At 37.2% G+C, this 19,014-nt stretch overlaps 1 protein-coding gene across 2 annotated transcripts in view; it reads left to right on the forward strand.

Annotated features, from left to right (window-relative positions):
• Positions 1–8,921: 8,921 nt before the first annotated feature.
• Positions 8,922–19,014, forward strand: part of SCN9A (sodium channel, voltage gated, type IX alpha subunit) — a 201,476-nt gene continuing 191,383 nt past the window's right edge. For both annotated transcript variants that reach the window (XM_011990984.1, XM_011990983.1), the window contains exon 1: positions 8,922–9,216. The gene's annotated coding sequence lies outside the window, so the exon portion shown is untranslated. The remainder of the gene's footprint in view (positions 9,217–19,014) is intronic.

Consider the following 19,014-nt stretch of genomic DNA (forward strand, 5'->3'; position numbering starts at 1 on the left):
TGTGGCATTTAGCCGAAAATGACGGTGGAAGGATGAAACTGATTTTGAACTTTATGTATGCAAAGGAATAAAAAATAATTTAGTACAAACTTTCTGGTTTACAGAGGAGAAAACTGAAATACATAGAAATGAGGAGACATGCCCAGAGATATAGTAGTAACTGGCAGATCAATAAATAGCTTTTGTACTCTATCGAATATACTACGATGCAATTCAACTTTTCTGACATGTTTGATTTCAACTCTACAGGTTTATTTGCAAATAAATGGATTACTGAGAGATTTATTTGTTTAATATTTATTTTGTTATTCTATATGTAACAATTTTCAATTCATAGCTATAATGTAGGTGGCTGCTATTTTCAAAATGTATGTATTGCCTTTAGGAGACATAGAAAAGCCACTTCTTTATGGAGATAGTATAGCATGGTGCTTAAGCATACAGGCTCTGGAGCCAACTTATTTAGGTTGTCACCTTGGCTTGTCCATATATTAGCTATGTGGCCTTGGGCCAGTTGTTCAGCCTGAAAAAAGACTGGAATTATAATAAAAATACTTACCTCTAAGAGTTGTTGGCTGGGCACTGTGGCTCATGCCTATAATCTCAGCACTTGGAAGACCAAGGTGTCAGGATCACTTGAGTCCAGGAGTTCAAGACTAGCCTAGGCAACATAGGGAGACCCTGTATCTACAAAAAATAAATCAACTTCACTGGGTGTATTAGTCTGTTTTCACACTACTATAAATAACTACCTGACACTGGGTAATTTATTTAAAAACGGGGATTTAATGGACTCACAGTTCTGCATGGCTGGGGAGGCCTCAGGAAACTTACTATCGTGGCAGAAGGTGAAAGAGAAGCAGGGACCTTCTTCACATGGCGGCAGGAGAGAGAAGAGACAAAGGGGAAAAAGTCCCTTATAAAGCCATTGGATCTCCTGAGAACTCATTTGCTATTGGGAGAACAGCATGGGGGAAGTTACCCCCATGATCTATTTACCTCCCTCTCTCAACGGTGGGAATTACAATTTGAAAAGGGATTTGGGTAGGAACACAGAGCCAAACCATATCACCGGGTGTGGCAGTGCACGCCTGTGGTCCCAGTTACTCAGGAGGTGAGGTGGGAGAATCACTTGAACCCAGGAGGTTGAGGCTGCAGTGAGATGTGATCATGCCACTGCACTCCAGCCTGGACAACAGAGTAAAACCCTCTCTCAAAAAACAAACAAACAAAAAAACAAACAAAATTTTGTTATATGGATTAAATGGGTCAAAAAAATAACGTTTATTAATATAATGCCTGGTATATGTTACAACTTCAATAACTGTTGTTAATCTCACTGGCAAGAAACAAAATTTCAAGAGTTAAATCTATGACTTTTCTGAATATATTATGAAATCATGCCGATCATTTTTATACAGTATTATTTTTATATGCTGTTACCATTCAACTTGTCTTCACCACATTTCACATGAGGATACATTTTCAGAATATCAACAGGTTTTTCTGAGTGTAAATAAATTCAGACTTTGCTAAAACAGGCCTCTGGTTTAAAATTTAACATATCTTATTAGACACTATACAAATATATTCTGCTTTTTAAAATTTTTTATTTTTTATTTTTTTATTCTTCTTCACTACCATGAAAATTTAAGTCTACTGAATTGCTGAAAATACAGCAATGTAAAAATAGCAAATGCAATTAGGCTGAAAGCAAAAGAAATGTCAGAAAAAAATCCTACAACAATGGTAATCAATAATTTCAAAATTTTGATTTAAAAGATTAACTCAGCAGTCCCCAATCTTTTTGGCACAGGGACCAGTTTCCTGGAAGACCATTTTTTTCACAGACAGGGGTGGGAGATGGTTTTGGGATGATTCAAGTGCATTACATTTATTGTGCACTTTATTTCTATTATTATTATGTTGTAATATATAATGAAATAAATATACAACTCAGCATAATGTAGAATCAGTGGGAGCCCTGAGCTTGTTTTCCTCCAACTAGAAGGTCCCATCTGGGGGTGATGGGAGACAGTGAGAGATCATCAAGCATCAGATATTCACAAGGAGCTCACAACCTAGACCCCTTACATGCACAGTTCACAATAGGGTTCGCGCTCCTATGAGAATCTAATGCTGCCACTGATCTGACAGGAGGCAGAGCTCAGGTGGTAATACAAGTTATGGGGAGTAGCTGTAAATACAGATGAAGCTTTGCTCACTGACCTGCAGCTCACCTCTTGCTGTGTGGCCTGGTTCCTGCTGTGAACTCCTGCTTTGACTAGTTATTACTTTTATGATAAAAACTTGCAGTGTGAGAATCTTTAAATAAGAAACTTTGTATTTAGAATGTAGATTTCTATAAACAGCGAACTAGTCTTTTACAGCTGCACTGAAGACTCTTGGACCACTAGGTCTCTGTAGACCTCTCTGGCCTCATCTCTCTCTAAAGCCCCTCTAAAATCTTCAGAACTCTTGGTCCACAAACTGGTTCTATCCCCATCATTGCTTTAAAACCTATTAACCTGGCAAGAATCAGTTATCACCACATCTTAGACTACACATTCAAATTTGCCAATACTCCTTCTTAAGGTAATCAGAACAACAAGAAAAATACCGATATTTTCAAACTCCATTTCATAGTACATAATTAAACTTTCAATGTGGTAAATATAATGGAATAATTAAATTTCAATAGCTGTTAGCTGTTATCTCCTTTAGAGTAGTAGCTTGGGAAGTTACATCTTGTATCATCTTGATAGGTTTGCTGAAATATTTTTAAATTTTTCTTTTGGAACTATCTTCAGGACCTATTTATATGTCTTTTTTAAATTGCTTTTATTATTATTTTCTTTTTTAGAAACAGCATGTCAATCTGTCACCCAAGCTGAAGTACAGTCACAAGATCAGAGCTCACTGCAGCCTTGACCTCCCAGGCTCAACTGATCTTCCCTCCTCAGCCTCCCAAGTAGCTGGGACCACAGATGCACACCACCGTCTCTGGCTAATTTTTTATTTATTTCTTTTAGAGATGGAGTTTCCCTATGTTGCCCCAGGATGGTCTTGAACCCCTGGACTCAAGCAATCTTCCTGCCTCACCATCCGAAAGTACTGGGATTACAGGCATGAGCCACTGCACCTGGCCATATACATCTCTGAGGGAAGAAAAATTTCTGATCGTTGAGAATTAACTTAATAAATGTAATACAAATATGTTAAATGAATATATTAAAATACTTATTCAATGTTAAAAAAGATCACAGTTACCTATAAATTATTATAACTGTATAACAAATGTTGCATTAATATTTTATTGTTTCAAATACTATTAATGATATATGTATTCATATAGGAAAATAAAAGTCTGGAACAATAGCAGTCAAGCTGCTAAAACAGGTTGTGAATGAACTTTGTTGTTGCAGGGATCATTTGTTTCTATTTTGAATGTGTATATATATTCCTTAACTACTTTTCCGAGTGCTGCCTTTACAATACATTGAATTTTCATTTCTGATATTGTATTTTTCATATGTAGAAGTTCCATTTTGTGTATTATATCTTATATTTCTCTCCTCATGATATTCAGATTTTTCTTTGCTGTCTTAAGTATACATAGCCAACTTAATATTACAAAATTTAATGTCCTAACTTGTTAATTCCATTATCTTTGTCATTTCTGGGTCTGTTTCTGTTGATTGACTTTTCTGCAGGCTCTAGCTCATATTTTCCTTCTTCTTTGCACGCCTAGTCATTTTTTTAATTGGATGCCAGTCAATGTGAATTTTATGTTGTTAGATCCTTTGAGAGGTGTTGGATTTTACTCTGGCTAACATATAAGTAAATTGAAACCAGTTGGGTCCTTTTAAGCCTCACTTTTAAGCTTTGTTAGGATAAATCCAGAGCAAGGTTAGTTAAAGTTAATTCAGCGCCACTATTAAGACAAGACCCTTCTAAAGAGTCTACCCAGTATCTCCTGTGCTATGAGGTGTTTTCACTTTGACTGAGGAGGATAAATTATTACTATCCCTGTGTGAGGTCCAAGAATTTTTAACCTGCTACTTAACATTACAGTCATGTCAGTCATGTGCCAGATAACACTTCAGTCAATGACAGACTGCACATAAGATGGTGGTCCCACAGATTATAATATTGTATTTTTACTGTAGCTTTTCTATGTGTAGATATGATTAGATACACAAATATCACTGTGTTACAATTGCCTCAGTACAGTAACATGCTGTACAGGTTTGTAGCCTAGAAGCAATAGGCTATATCATAAAGCCTAAGTATGTAGTAGACTATACTATCTAGGTTTGTGTAAGTACTCTCTCTATGATGTTAAAATTGCCTAGTGACACATTTCTCAGTACTATCTCCACTGTTAGGCAATGCATGACTGTAGTTCTTTCTCTGGCTTAGGGTATTTTTGTTCTCACACAATTACAGAATGCTGTCAAGCAAAAATTTGAGATCTCTTTCTACAGATCTCTGGTATCCTCTCTGTTTATCTCCCTTGTCTTAGGTATCCTGTATCAAATAAACAAATTCTAGCTCCCTCAGCCTATCAAACTCTTATTTTGTGGCTCTTTATGTTTCCATCTTCCTGAGCTGTGGTTCAGAAACTTAATGTAGTATGCAGAGACAATCACAGGCTCACTTTCTTTCTCTTCTCTAGGGATCACAGTCTTATAGATAATGTTGCCCAACAACTGAAAACTAGTGTTTCATATGTTTTGTCCCCTTGTCTAGTGGAAGACTTCTACAAGGGAATGTCGATAACAGTAGTTTTGATCAAAAATAACTCCACAGAAAGCACATTACCAGCAAAACCATTGTTAGGGTAAAGGACCCATTAGTAGACTATGACACCGTGGGGAAAATTCTTTGGGAATAAGTAATCAATTAATTTACTTACTAAGCATCTACTACATGCAAGACAAAACATTCATTTTTCTGTTTTTTCAGTTTTTCTGGCCAAAAAAATCCAGACCACGTCAAATTAGACGAGCAAACACTCAGATGCCAATACGTTTAGGAAACCTCTTTTGTTCAGCTGTTTCATTAAGCAAAATTTGTCCATCTCATCACTCCAATCTATGTCTGATAATATTCATTGTATATTCTATTCATTTTCAGTTATAATTTGAAGTTCTACCTTTGAATCCTACTTTTTAGCTATGTATATGCAAAACTTGTAACTTTATTCTTCTAGTTTCACAGCAGAATAATTGTTTTTCCTTACAATTAATATTGCCATGCAGCCAATATTAGAAGGTAAAAGTATTTTTCTAATCCTATTTAGAGAAAAACAAACTCTTTCAGTATTGTATTGTTTAATTTTATTGCCTTAATATTACTGTCTATCTTTTGTTCTTCCAGAAACTTCTACAGTTTTGAAAACTGCAGTGGTAATTGTGGAAAAGACAGAAGTGTGGCTATCCATTTATTTCTCACTAAGGGAAATAAAATTCTTATTCCTATTCTGGTATTGATTGTATGATATTAGTTAATTTCCATGACCCAACATATCCACATTTTTCTATCCAAGTTATGGAAGGTCAGTTGTAAATATTGTTAGGAACTTATTGGTTATTGACTTGTTCAACCAGACAGGCTTTGTGCTTCCCTTAATTCAAGCCTACCCTTTAAATTTTAAAGGCACCATCTACTTATGTCTACGTCGGATGCTGTCATTTAGTGTTTAATGAACTCTCAAGACTGTGCAGTGTAGTATTCAATAAGAAATTTAGAAAGAGACTTTTTCTGGGTTTAAACAGAGATAAAATTTCTAGGGCTGCCAAAAGAGCAAGAAATACATAAACAGCTAATGTTTTACTAAAAGTAACACATTACAAAATGTTCTACAGACCAGGAATGGCACATAAAACAAATGGAAAGGAAATAAATAGTTGGAACATGAAAGAAAATTGGGAAAATAATGAATAATATACCTAATGCTTTGCCTATGAGCTCACAGGTAAAATCCTGCAAGGGATCCCACAGTCGGACCAAGATAATTTTATTTTTGGTTTTATTATTTTCCAGGATTTTATGTTTGAAGATTTCTAACAAGAACCTAGATATATTGAGAATAGTAAGCTCTTGTTAATGGTTGCTTACAGTGAAATATATAATATGTTATATATTATATACAACCTATGTATTATATATAACATAATAATATAGTAATATAACATATAACAACATGTTATAATATGTATGTTATATATAACATATAATACATAGGTTGTATATAATATATAATACATTATATATGCCAAAGAATGTATCTAACATATGTGTTATTCTAGATATAACACCAAAGGCATAATCCATAAGAGACATAATTGATAAGGTGAACTGCATTAAAATTAAAAACTTCTGCTCTGCAAAAACAGATAAGCCAGTGTTAGATAAATATTTGCAAAAGACACATCTGACAAATGACTGTTAACCAAAATATACAAATAAAGCTTAAAACTCAATAATAAGAAAAGAAATAACCCAATGAAAAAATGGGCCAAATATCTTAACAGACCAAAGAAGATACACATTTTGCAAATAAGCATATAAAAAGATGATCTGTGTCATATGTCACAGGGGAAATACAAATCAAATAACACTTATGGTGTCAACAATGGGCATGAGACACCACCACATATGTATTAGAATAACCAAAGTCCAGAACACTGATGATATCAAGTTCTAGCCAAGGATGTGAGGCAACAGGAACTCTCATGTGTTGCTGGTGGAAATGCAAAATGCTCCAGCCACTTTGAGGACAGTGTAGCAGTTTCTTTAAAAACTAAACATACTCTCACCATACAATCCAGCAATTGTGCTCCTTGATGTTCACCCAAAGGACTTGAAAACTTATGTCCACACAGTAATCTTCACAAAGATGTTTATAGAGGCTTTATGTGTAATTGCTAAAACTTGGAAGCAAACAGGACGTCCTTCAGTAGGTAAGTGAATAAACTGTGGTACCACCAGTCGATGGAGTATTATTCAGCACTGTAAAGAAATGAACTATCAAGCTATGAAAAACCATGGAAGAAAACTAAAAGTATATTGCTAAGTGAAAGAAGTTAATCTGAAAGGGCTATAGTCTGTATTATTGCAACTATATAGGACATCCTGGATAAGGCAAAACTATAAAGACAGTAAAATGATCAGTAGTTGCCAGAGGTTGAAATGGGAGATGAATAAGTGGAACACAGAGAATTTGGGGGGCACTGAAATTACTCTGTATGATACTGTGTGGATACATGTCATCATACATTTGCCTAATCCCATAGAATGGACAACACCTGAGCTAACCCTAAATGTGAACTACAGACCTTGGGAGATAATGATATCTCAAAGAAAGTTCATTAATTTTAACAAATGTTTCATTCTGGTGTGGGATGTTGATAATGGGGGAGGCTATTCTTGTGTAGGGTAGGGGGAATGTGGGAAGTCTCTGTACCCTCCCCTCAATTTTGCTGTGAACCTAAAACTGCTCTAAAAAATAAAGTCTTAAAAATAAAAGAATGTGGCATTGCTTGCATCTAATAAAAAAGACCATCATTCCTATTGCAGTTGAACTCTTCTTCCTACATCTACCACCAATCAGGGAGAAGAAGGTGATTTGTCCAGGATATAGCACTGAGAATTATCACAAGTGAGCTAGTTCACCTTCAGTGTACAGCCTCAGTCACTGAAGTTTCCTTCCTTCAATAGCACATCTTACAAGTCAAGAATGTGAGGTCCAAAACCCCAGGACCAATCTCAGAAGTAAAGAAAGCAGCAGGGAAAAGTAGACCCTGGGATTTGATTTTCTTCCTGTTTACCTCTAAGCATAATTTCCATGATAGAAGGTGTGGAAGCAAATAATAAAAGTGCAAGTGCCCGTCACTAGTGTTTATCCTGCAAAGTGGTCTGCCCTTTTGAGAGGCACCCTGCCCCATGGCCATCCTTTGATTTCTTCCCTTGGTGAAAATTTCCTGTTTCTCTTTGAGAAAGATTTTTCAACCCTGTTTCCATTGTTCTTCCTCCCAGGCTGCTGTAGGAAACACCAGCGCACGCACACACTCCACACAAAATGATTTTTTTTAAATTTATTTTCACAGTCGCTCCTACCAGCTCTGAAATTCAGAACCCATATGACTGATGGCATATTCAGATGATCGCGTCCCAGGTCTGGAAAAGCAGCCTTTTCCCCATGTTTCCTTCCCAACCTAGGACATCCTCTGATTCTTCACTGCATCTTCGAAAGAAAATGTATTATTTGCTTGCCTGGAAGACTCTGCAATTCAACTGATTTGCATATATATATATAAAGAAAACAGAAAACATATCCTAGATACCGGTTTTGAGCGTCACCGCCCCACTCGCGGTTGTGAGCAAAGCCCTAGGGAAGAAACCAATTCCCAGCCTAGACTCTTCAGAGCCCAGGACCCGGGAGGCGCTGGCCAGACGGTGTTGTCTGGCTCCCCACCCACTGCCCCAGACTCAGGGCTTTGCCATTGGTCCCCACCTCCTCTGTTCCGGAGTTTTTCTCCATCAAGCCACACAAAGCGGCTTCTCGGAAGCGTTAGCCGATTCTGCTGATCAGGAAGGGAGGAAAGGGATGAGGGGGGCGGGGGTGAGATAAGGGAAGGGCTCTTCTGGCTGCTGGACACACACACACACACACACACACACACACACACGCCCCACCCAATGAGTGGCAGTGGATGGCAGGTCGTGCAACCCCCTCCTCCGCCTTCTATTAGCGCATGGTGCAGAGGCTACAGCGTCGCTACCACCGCGCCCCTAGCTAGGTCTCCGCCCTGCGCCGCCTGCTGGAGTGGAGGGAGGGAGGGAGCAAGGGGTGGGGACCTGGGCGCGCGGGGAGGAGTGGAGGAGGCAAAGCCGCGCAGCTGCCCTCGGGGAGGCGGGGCTGCTACCTCCCCGGGCGCGCCCTGGCAGGAGGGGCGCAGTCTGCGTGCAGGCAGGCGGTCGCCAGCGCTCCAGCTGCGGCTGTGGGCTTTCCAATTCTGCCGGCTCGGCTGGGGCTGGGCTAGCTTGGGTGCCAGTGGCTGCTAGCGGCAGGCGTCCCCTGAGCAACAGGAGCCCAAAGAAAAAGAAGCAGCCCTGAGAGAGCGCAGGGGAAAGAGAGGCCCGCGCCCTCCCCTGGGGCCAGATTCTGCGGGTGCACTGGGTGGGGATGGTCAGCCGGCTAGGTCGCAAGTAAGTGCCTTTTCTTTTGCTGCTTCGGTGGGGAGGGGAGGAGAAGCCCCCGGTCTTTCGCCCTTGCTCGCCTCAATCGCCACACCCACCTGTGTCTGTTTTCACATCTCGGTTCTGGCACTCTGTATACGCCACCTGGAAGGAAGAGAGGGGAGAAGCTTGACCGGGTGGTTTCAGCAATGGGAGGAAGAAGAGCTGTGGGTTTGCTGCCAGGTTCTGAAACTGTGGAAAGGAAGGGTAGCAATGCCGGGTGGTTTACTGTCTTTTATTTCTGTTTACGCTAGCAGAGTTGTGAGATGGGCTTCAGTTCAAGGGGCAGCTCATATTTTTTACGAGCAAAAAAGCATGTGCTGTATTTTCCATCTGCAAAGCTGAGCGTGCAGAACCAGCGTAGCAGTTACTACCTGTGGGGCCAGAAAAGAACCCCCGCACCCCTTAAGAGCACACAAACACAAATAATTGACAGGACACCTCTGCCCCTATTTCTGAGCGCAGTTTATTTATTTATTTATTTTTTCGAATAAGCACTTTACAGTGAAATTCAGAAAAGATGCAGAATCCTTTTAACTTTTTATCGAATTCAACTTCGGAAACTCATTTACTTTTGGGGGAAAAAATGGATATTTTCGTCCCTTATATTCAAGACAAAAATCAGAACAAGAAACTGGAAACATTAATGCCAGTTTTTGTGATTATAGTAAACATTTCACGCATTATTTTAGGGTTTTTTTTTTTTTTTTTTGACTTGGAGCGTTCGTAGATTATATCCACTCTGATGTTAAGAGCAATTTACATGAGAAACTTAGGGGAGTTTTTAAGAAGCTAGTGTCAGTAAGATAAAAGCCAAATGAAAGTAAGCTTTTAAGGAAGTGATAGCTTATCAGTACTGACAAGTCAGTGTTGGAAGGTTTAGTTCTTTTCAGAAACATATTTGTTATTCTTTTCTATTTCTTCTTCCCTGTAGACAAGATAAAGATTTTCTTTCTCTTTCTCTTTCTTTCCTTGTAATTTAAATATATTTTTATGATTTTTGCTTTAACATCAATATAAACCTATTTTATATAAACTGCAAACCAAATCCAATTACTCAACTGTTCCTTTTGTTGAAAATTATTCAGATTTTTTCCACTATTTAAAAAAGTTTAAACTAGAATTTTTTTCTTGTAATTTATGGTGAGATTTAAAAAAAATTATTGATTATTTGAAAGCTAGCTGATCCCTATGTAACAAATTTTCATGATTGTTAGACTAGCTTATCAACAACCAGATTTTAGACAGAATATGGTATTTGATGTAAAGAAGGATGTGCCCTCTATTTAGGCAACTGATAGTTTGGCTTAAGACAATTTTTAAAAAATTTTGTAGATGTTTAAAAGGAGGTTTCCTTAAGTAAACCCCTGTGCAGTTGTGGGACACAGTGATGTATTTTTACAGTGACTGGATATATGATATGCCTTGATTCCTATGGTGCAGGGCTGGGCTCACAGAGTACCTGATGCTTCCACAGAAAAAAGATGAGTCAAGTCTGGCTCTCTGCCAAAAGCATCTTGGGCCTCCTGTCCCCTAGGGCCTGCACATAATAATGGGAGCCCTTCTGTGGTAATGCTTCTATGTTTTTGCTACCTGTTGCTGTGCTGAGTTTCAGCAGCAAAATAGATAAATAAACAAATAAATAAATAAATAAATTCAGAAGAGCAATCAGTAGGGTTCTATTTACTTTATTTATATAATCAACCCACTTTCTCTGTGGCAAGGAAAAAAGTAGAATTTTTCATTTTACATGAATAATAATTATTTTTTATATAATTTCTATTCCTATTAGTTATGCAAAAGAGTGTGAAGTGCTAGAAGGATTTATATGGTACTTTTCTAAGACAAGTCATGATCTTGTAAAACAGCTTGAAGTTTATTAATGTAAATGGAACATTCTAGATGTCATAATGATAATAATTTATGACTTTCCCTAAAACTCTGTCTCAGATTCTTTCCTCCCATCTTCATTATCTGAATAAATGGCTTCACCATCCAAGTATTGAAATCACCTTTGATTGCTCTCTTCCTCATTACTCCATTTCAGCCCTTTCCAGCCTATAAGTAGATCTATTAATCTTATCTCCCAAACTTATTTCTATTTCATCATACGTCTCAGATGCATCTCGTTCACCCTCTTTTCTGTACCTACGCTGCCATCAAATTAGTTCAGGTCATCATCATAATTTACTTGGAACCCTGCCACAGCGTCCACATCAATCTCTCTACTTCTGTAATTTTCTTCCCTGCAATTCATTCTCCATACAAAACAATACCATCCTGTCTCCCCTAACAAACATTGGCTCACAACTGCATTTTTAAAAAGAAGAAGAAGAAGAGGAGGAGAAGAAGAAATAAACACGACAACACAGAGACCAGTTAGCAACAACAATAAATGCCTTTCCTCAGCATCTGGTTTACTGTCTGTTCTGACCCTTCTCTCCAACCTCACCAGAACCTATTCTCTTCTCATTAAGGTGCACCTGCCCAGGTGGTGGCTAAAACACATGAAACAATAGCACTCTTTAAGGCCTTTTCAAATGCTGTTCCCAATGCCTGGACTCACCGCATGCTTACTCCTTCTTAAACTTTAAATCTCAACTCGCAATTTTTTTGTTTTGGAAAGATCATTTTTGATCATCTTGTCAAAAGTAGGTTGTCGCCTGTTGGTCTTGATGTTGGTACCTTATTTGTTTCTTTCATAATGCTTGTTACGGCATGCAGGTATTTTGTGAATTTGCATGCTGAATACTCCAAGGGAACCCAGACTATGTCTTCATTGTTGACTTAGCTTCCAGAATAGTGCCTGGCATCAAGGAGTAGGGGGTTCGTAGATATTTATATAAATAATAAAGTACGAAAATATGGATTCTTCCAGAATAAAGCTTATTAACCCTGGAAACATGAATTTTGTGATTCTATTTATTTTTTATTTGTCGAGCATTTAGTATGTTTACAGTATCATGGTATGATTTTGAGGAGGTAAAATATCCTGAGATGTATTCTCTCTTTTAGCAGTATAGGTGATAATGTATGCAAAGATAAGTAATTTGTAATTAATTCGTAGAAAGGCAGTGACCACAAATGTATTAAAATATATTTTAAGAAAAAATTGGATTGCAGAAACTAATATGATTTTAGTATGAGTGACTCCAAATCTAAAACGATAACCTTGTTAGGTGTAAATCTGTATCATCTAACAGAAATTTGAGGGCCAATCAATAGTCACTGACTATGAATTTAAAATATTCTTTTAAAATAAATATAGATGCTTATGTGAGCTCAGGTGATAGAAATATAGTCAGATGTGGCTGAGGCCATAGGTTAGGTTTCCATATGGTCTAAATTGATGTTTGCCCCAGGTACAAAGGGCACATTTTCCAAAAATTTGAAGCATTTTCTAAGGAAGGTTCAGAGAGGCAATGTGGGCTTATCCATGAAGACCCATCACTGTTATTAGAGTGGGAGTAAGGACTGCAAACTTTATGCTCATAAATGATTGTGTCATATTTATACTAGAATTTTACCACACACATACACACACACACACACACACACACACTTTGTATGGTGATTTGCCTCACCCCTTTATTTTTCAAGACTATACCTAAAGATATTAAACAAACAGCTAGTTTTGCTACTAACATTTGGTTGAAAATTTAGCTTTCAGTTAGGTGACAGACTCTGATTAATGATTTTTTAATGTAACAAATGGCCAGTCACAGATTTTTGGGAAATAATTTGGTTACCACATTACATCTTGAAGGACTAAATTATTTCACTAACTGCTAGCAGGGATTTTTAAAAATTTGCTCTGAAGAGGACATATCGTGGATGTTGTATTGGAGGACATCTGTGTACTAATTGAAGATGGTCCTTCATATTATACATCACAAATTACCTAATTTATTCTTTGCAGAAGTATTATGACATCTTCCTTTACAACTATGTAGAGTTAGATTACCACTTGAGAGGCAAGTTCATATTAAAATAGATATTATAAAATTGTATAAAAATATTTTATATGAGGATTTATGAGACCATCCAGAGAATGTGGGTAGAATACTTTTGTGGAATATGAGATAACAATTTTGGTGTCCTGCCATTCTAAAAAATGAAATTTCTTCGTTGAAGGTTTCACTTACTCTTTCCTCTCTGCATTGCTGGAAGGAAATGACTTTAGGCAAAAGAGAAAGCCATCAGCTCTTGGCAGCTAAAGGTGGAATGAAGTTTGGAGGAATGAAACCCTTCTGAGTGGTTAGGAAAAATGCCAGACCATGATAAAGTGGGGAAGGAAGAGGGGAATGCCTTGAACAGTGCTAGTATGCATAATCTGCCACAGACAAATTTGAATTGACATATGTAGAATTGAATTATTCTATATCTTTTTAGTCCTATAGAGAAAACCATTCTTTCCACATCTCTTTTTAAAATAACAACTTATTGTAAGCAAAAAATACGTTGTTATTGTTTCTTTAATACAGGAGATGAAATGTCTTTAGATTTTTTAAAGTGATATACCATGGAGCCAAAAATGCCATATGTTATTGTCAAAACCTACCATTACTTTAATTGTAATTTCCTTGCTATTCATTTTATGATTTCCTTTTCTTGTGTCAAGTGTTGGAGAGACTGCTATTACTGATCATAAATTTCTTTAAAATGTCTCCTTGGATTTTTTACAAAGCTTTCTGAATCATTTATCAAAATACAATAAAACTCTAATTGCACCTAGGATTGTCACTTGGAAATTTAGAAAGAGTGAGTACATTCACAATGTCATTAAGTTAGCATCCTGCCCTGCAATGAATGCCCTTTTTCTTCTTTTTGTCCTTCTTCTCTCTTACATCTCATCTTCCATATGTTTGATATGTATGCCAGTAACGCAAATGTTACTCCACTTTTAGGTCAAACTATCAGTACAAATAATTGGAAAATTAGGCCTCTAAAGAAAGATAAATCAGATTAGATACATGCATTAAAATAGAAGTTTTAAAAACATTCCCATTAGATTTTTAATAAAAATGTTATGTGCTATGTGCACACCTAGACTCCCTGTATTATCTGATTTAAAATTTTTTTATTTTATTTTTTATTTCTTTGAGACAGACTCTCGCTCTGTCGCCCAGGCTGGAGTGCAGTGGCGCTATCTTGGCTCACTGCAAGCTCTGCCTCCCAGGTTCATGCCATTCTTCTGCATCAGCCTCCCGAGTAGCTGAGACTACAGGCACCCGCCACCATGCCCTACTAATGCTTCTGTATTTTTAGTAGAGATGGGGTTTCACCGTGTTAGACAGGATGGTCTCAATCTCCTGACCTTGTGATCCACCCATCTCGGCCTCCCAAAGTGCTGGGATTACAGGCGTGAGTGAGCCACCGTGCTCAGCTCATTATCTGCTTTTAACTTTTTTATTTACTTTTTTTTTTTTTTTTTTTTTTTTTTTAAATGGGGTAATTTCACTGGATGTAGTATCTGTCAACTTTTACTAGTTGCTCCTACACTATATGTTTTTAAATCCAATGTAATTATTTTTAAAATATGTCATCTTCTTGAGAGTCTATACTTTAGAATTTGAAAAAAGTGAATGTAGATATTCAAATACATGTAGATGAGTAAAACAGGGAAAAATGAGAAAAATGTTACATGATAATAAAATATCATTCCAGGCGCAGCTGGTCACCCCTGCAATCCCATCACTTTGGAAGGCTGAGGCTGGAGGATTGCTTAAGCCAGGAGTTCTAGATCAGCCTGGGCAATAAAAGGAAACCCTGTTTCTACAAAAACATTTAAAATTTTATTTCATATATTGATTTAAACTCTACTAAATGACTATTCTTTCAAGTCAATAGACAGTATATCTTTTAGGGCTCAGAGTAAAGACAATTTATTAAGTAAATTTTGAATAGGATGAATTGAATGCTTTATTGGTAAGTGATGCCTTTATCTGAGTGATTCCTTCTAGGTAAATATTATGGGACCAACCTTTATAAATGATCTTTTGATGGAACAAAATATTATAAAGTTGAAGTGATGAAATTATTTCCCTCTTAACAAAATATGTATTCTTGTTACCCCATGCACAAACTTGGCTCATGGTAATTCAGATAGGAAAAAGGGAAGTGGCCTACTCATGGATCAGTTGGGAATAAGTTTCTTAAAATCCCGTGAGATCAACTGACAGACTTTTAGGAATGAACACTTGTAGAACAGCTAGGCAGAGATGGCCTTTCAAAATTTATATTACGTCTCTACTATATTTCAGACTGTAAAATATTTTTATAAAGTGTTAAAAGCACAGAGAAATAAATTTGAGTTCAAATTAGTATAGTGAAAGTTAGTTTTTTTTTTCTCCCAAATATTTCCTTTACTCAATATGTGGTCTTAGTCAAATATTAATTTCTTAAATCTTGCTTTCCTGTAACTTAGTAGTATTTACTTCTAAGGGCTATTGTATATATTATACATATAGTATATTACATATTAGGAGATATATATGTATATATATCCTAATTTCTTTTTTCCAAAACAATCACTTTAGTGTCTTACACATGATAAGTAGATATGAGTAGATGTCCAATAATGTTATCTAGACATTTAATAACTTAGAATATTATAATCAAAATGCATTTTTTTTTTTTTTGAGACTAAGTTTCGCTCTTGTTGCCCAGGCTGGAGTGCAATGGTATGATCTTGGCTCACTGCAACCTCCTCCTCCCAGGTTCTAGCAATTCTCCTGCCTCAGCCTCCCAAGTAGCTGGGATTACAGGCATGCGCCACCACGCGCAGCTAATTTTGTATTTTTAGTAGAGATAGGATTTCACCATGTTGGCCAGGCTGGTCTTGAACTCCTGACCTCAGGTGATCTGCCCGCCTAGGCCTCCCAAAGTGCTGAAAGATTACAGGTGTGAGCCACCATGCCCAAATTCTTTTTTTTTTTAAATTAAGTTTCAAAGTACATGTACAGGATGTGCAGGTTTTTTTACATAGGTAAAGGTGTGCCGGTTTCACTCTGTTGCCCAGGCTGCGGTGCAGTGGTCCAATCTTGGCTCACTGCAACCTCTGCCTCCCAGATTCAAATGATTCTCCTGCCTTAGCCTCCCGAGTAGCTGGGATTACAGGCATGCACCACCATGCCCGGCTAATTTTGTAGTTTTAGTGGAAATGGGGTTTTACCATGTTGGCCAGGCTAGTCTCGAATTCTTGACTTCAGGTGATCCGTCCACCTTGGCCTCCCAAAGTGTTGGGATTACAGGTGTGAGCCACTGTGCAAGGCCAGCAATTATGCTGTTATAAGGAAAAATACATATGGAAAAGTTTACATCTGGCTAATATTACTGATAACATTAATGTAACAGTCTTATGTATGGACATCTCCTTGATGCTAAATTGAGTAGTTTGTTAAGGGATTTTCATATGCTCCATTTAAATCCTCATGACCACCATTTGAGGTGAGAACACTAAGGCTCAGAAATTACCTAACCTTTCCAAAGACTCACGGTGGTTACTAAACTTGAATAACATACACATTTCTTTATAGGAAAGAAATCTTATATATTCCAAGAATACGTTTGCACATACCCCACACAGATACACCTGGTGGTTACGTTACCAAGCATTCTTTAAAATATGTTTAACCCTTAATGGAGCTAAAATAAAATTACATTTGCAATCAAACATACCAAATCATGTAATTACAGTTAATAGAAAACAACAAAAAAAGAAAGATGGAAGATTGTTTCAATTTTCATCTTGAATACCAATTCCTGAGGGGTACATTGTGTTAAGTCAAAATTGAGATTTTGGGGGAAGTTTGTAGACATTATGAAAAGAGTACCTATGCATTTAAAGTGTTTTTGAAGTTGTTTTGTAGGTTGAATGACTTCCCTTTCCTGGTCTAGAAGCAGCATTGCACTACTCTGACTTGACTTTGCTATGATTCACATATTTTGTTTTAACATTTAAAAAAATTGAAATGGGAAAAAGGCGTTCCCCAAGGTAGAAAAGATTTGAAAAAAGAGGAATGGTGTAATTAAAAGGGAAATATGTATAAAATGTCTAGGGTGGGCCAGGCGCAGTGGCTCACGCCCGTAATCCAACACTTTGGAAGGCTGAGGCAGGCGAATCACTTGATGTCAGGAGTTCGCGACCAGCCTGGCCAACATAGTGAAACCCCATCTCTACTAAAAAAAATATAAAAATTAGCCGAGCATGGTGGCTGGCACCTGTAATCCCAGCTGCTCGGGAGGCTGAGGCAGGAGAATTGCCTGAGTCTGGGAGGTGGAGGTTGCAATGAGCTGAGATCGAGCCACTGCACTCCTGCCTGGGCAACAGAGCAAGACTCAGTCTCAAGAAAAAAAAAAATGCCTAGGGTGAAGTTTATTCGGAAATGGAGAAGTAACAGGGAATGAAGCTACACATATGAGATCCTGGAGCTAGGGGATGGAGAAGTATGAAAAGCAAAGTGATCTTGTGCAGGATAAGACAATGGTGTTCATTGGAAGTATTTATATATCCTGGAAAATAAAAATTTAGACATTCTATATTGGAGGAGTACAAATATTTAGAGAATTACAAATTGATACACACAAATGAAACCTAAATCACAGTACTTGTCACAAAGACTCAATTATCTATGTCAGTTAAATTGTCTAACATCGATAATTCAAGAAGTTGTCTTTTAAAGGTTTTAAAACATTTTTGGAAAACTTATTTTACATTGTATTTATAATAATTTTTGCATGCAATTTTTAAAAATATCTATTATCCACTTAAATACTGTACTTTGGGATATAAAAACCATGGGAAATTTGGTCTTTGAGTTCTATGATATATCTCAATCTATTTTAGTTATTTGTGGATTGGTATCTTATCCTCTAGACTAAGTGGTTAAGGTTTCATCAACACTACAATGAGATAATCATCTCACACCTGTTAAGATGGCTATTATAAAAAATGAAAAGTGTTGTTGAGAATGTGAAGAAAATGAAACCCTTGTCCACTGTTGGTGGGAATGTATAATAGTGTAGCTGCTATGGAAAATAATATGGAAGTTCCTCAAAAAATTAAAAATAGAACTACCATATGATCCAGCAATTGAAATCAGGATCTCAAAGAGATATACGCACTTCTGTGTTCATTGCAGCATTATTCACAATAGCAAAAATATGAAAACAACCCAAACGATCATCAACAGATGAAAGGGTAAAGAAAATATGGTCTGTATATAAAATAGAATATTATCTAGCCTTAAAAAAAGAAAGAAATCTTACTATTTGTGACAGCATGCATGGACCTAGAAGAGACATGCTAAGTGAAATAAGGGACACAAAAACTTTTGGCAGTGACAGATATGCTTAAGAGGTAGAGTGACAGATAAGAAAAAACAAAGTTAAAGCTGAAATTTCCAATTGATTTATCTTAGCCTAGTGATTAATCATTAGGTCTGGTCCAGTTGGCCTCCAAAATGTGTAGGTCAGGAGTTGGCATCCAAGTTGGTGTTGGTGCCATTGAGGTTTGTAGGGAGGGAAGACCTGGCAGAGATCCCAAGGGCAGTGGTAAGTGGCTGCTGAGTCCCTCCAGGCCAGCTCCAAGAACTCACAACCTCCCTCTTCTCAGCATTCATACTTTTCCTGGAATTTAAAAGCAATTCCTTCTTTCCTTCCCTCTTTCTTTTTTCCCTCTCTTCCTTCTTCATAAAGTTTTTATTGTAGACACCAGATACAATGAACAGCACATGGATATTTGACGCCAATTTTAAGAGATAATGA

This window comes from Mandrillus leucophaeus, unplaced genomic scaffold, assembly GCF_000951045.1.
Source record: "Mandrillus leucophaeus isolate KB7577 unplaced genomic scaffold, Mleu.le_1.0 Scaffold389, whole genome shotgun sequence".
Taxonomy (NCBI): Eukaryota; Metazoa; Chordata; class Mammalia; order Primates; family Cercopithecidae; genus Mandrillus; species Mandrillus leucophaeus.